Raw genomic sequence first — 2357 nt, forward strand, 5'->3', positions numbered from 1 at the left:
ATGTTTTCATATGTTTTAATTCTTGACTTTAAAATCAGCCTCCACTCTTACTTGGAAACCTGACAACACAAATTGCAGAAACCCACTCTTCCCTTTGTCAATTGTGCCTTATCATTTTACTGGTGGGAAATTAAGAGCTATCTGAGAGTCACATTCCCAATTAGCATGTTCAATTTATTTTAAATGTTCATGTTATGCCATGATAGCTATAGAAGGATAATGAAAATGAGATATTTGATCTACTTTGAAGGAAGAAAATAAATGTGTCTCCCAGGGTTAAGAGCAATAGTGAAGGAAGAGCCCCACAAGTCAGTCAATGATTTAGATTTGTGGATGAGAAAGCAACAGTCTCCCAGGCTCTGGTCCTGGAGAAAGGAGCTTCTCTGGTGTTGACTGTTACCACGGGGGAAAGATTAAAACTCATGGAGGGCTTTTTAGCCAGCACCCCCATCTTCCAGTAATTTGCCAAAATTACCAACACAAAGGAAGAGGAGAGGTACCTGCTATCTGTTCTTTAGGCCTTTTTAGAAAATATGGATTTGTTGCGTTGGCCACATACATGCATCAAGGTGATATTGTGGACATCAAGGGAATGGGCACTGTTCAAAAAGGAATGCCCCACAAATGTTATCATGGCAAAACTGGAAGAGTCTACAATGTTACCCAGCATGCTGTTGGCATTTTTGTAAATAAACAAGTTAAGGGCAAGGTTCTTGCCAAGAGAATTAATGCATGTATTGAGCCTATTAAGCACTCAAAGAGCCAAGATAGCTTCCTGAAGCATGTGAAGGAAAATGATCAGGAGGAAAAGAGGAAAGCAAACGAGAAAGGTACTTGGGTTCAAATGAAGAGCCAGCCTACTCCACCCAGAGAAGCACACTTCGTGAGAACCAATGGAAAGGAGCCTGAGCTGCTGGAACCCATTCCTTATGAATTCATGGCATGGCAAATGTGAAAAAAAAAAGTAATAAAAGACCTCAAGCCTATTAAAATTAAAATAAAATAATAAAATAAAATAAATTTAAAAACTCATGGAGGGAAGTCCCAAAGGTACCTTCTTCTACACATCTGCATACCACCAAATGGAAAGAGATGAGGAACAGTAGAGGTAAGGCTCAGACCTGGTGCCAGGGTGCATGACCTAAGAGAACCTCAGAATTAATAACTCTTTCCTCAAAAGACACACATAGCCTCATAGTGGAATGCTTAGTTGCTAGCTGAATACAACAGAAAGGTCCCTAGTTCCCTCACTCTCCACCAAACTAGCTCTTAGAAACTCAAAGCAATTGGGGCACCTGGGTGGCTCAGTTGGTTAAGCGCCCGACATGGGCTCAGGTCATGATCTCGCGGTTTGTGAGTTCAAGCCCCGCATCGGGCTCTGTGCAGACAGCTCAGAGCCTGGAGCCTGCTTCAGATTCTGTGTCTCCCCTCTCTCTGCCTCTCCCATGCTCATGCTCTGTCTCTCTCTCTGTCTCTCAATAATAAATAAACGTAAAAAAAAATTAATAAAAGAAAGAAAGAAAGAAACTCAGAGCAAGTACCAAGGAGCTTCCTGAATCATTTTCTGGGTGAAGTTTGGACTAATGTTTCAAATCAAGCGAATGACTTCATTATCTACCCTATACATACAGTATGATGCTTGGAAATAGCAGGTGAATGCCACATGTCGCCTGTCAGTAGCACTGAAAATGCCCAAGAGAATGAAAAAGAGCCGGCTCAAAAGGGTTAAAATAACACCGCTCTCGGGGATGATTCAGTGCGCTGAACTCTCTCTGTCCTTGAGCTCTTTTGCACACAATATTTCTGAGCCTTCTGTGTCTGTGCTAACCTAAACACAAATTGCAATTTTCTTCTGTTAAGTAATTCCTAAATCAGCTCCTGCTAGGATGCATGTGTCTGACAGGCCCCTGGTCAATTCCAGGTGGTGGTAGGTGGTAGGAGTGGCACAAGCAACACTCATGCTGGTGGTGAATATTTATTGATTCTTTGTTCTGTTTTTTTTTTTTTTTCAAATGTACTCGGTACTTTATATTCACTGTAGTTCTAACAACCATATATATACATACACACATATACACATACAAACACATGCATACCTACAGGTCTGCAATTTGATTCTATTATTACTTGATGATGGACATTTTCTAAGATCATACCCAGAGACAACTTATTTTAAAAAGGAAGGGGAAGCACTACCTACTATTTATATTACATTTTTTAAGTATTACTCCACAGATCTCCTCTTGAGATTTCAAGCAATGCTACACTGAACATATGCATATGAATCATTGTATTTTTCCAGGAATATATTCCTAACTGTTGATAAACTCTGCAAAAATGTTGCAGCAACCCAGATT

At 40.3% G+C, this 2357-nt stretch overlaps 1 pseudogene; it reads left to right on the forward strand.

The window, feature by feature from the left end:
* The first annotated feature begins 461 nt into the window (after positions 1–461).
* Positions 462–955, forward strand: LOC122226054 (annotated as a pseudogene).
* Positions 956–2357: the final 1402 nt, after the last annotated feature.

This window comes from Panthera leo, chromosome C1, assembly GCF_018350215.1.
Source record: "Panthera leo isolate Ple1 chromosome C1, P.leo_Ple1_pat1.1, whole genome shotgun sequence".
NCBI lineage: Eukaryota > Metazoa > Chordata > Mammalia > Carnivora > Felidae > Panthera > Panthera leo.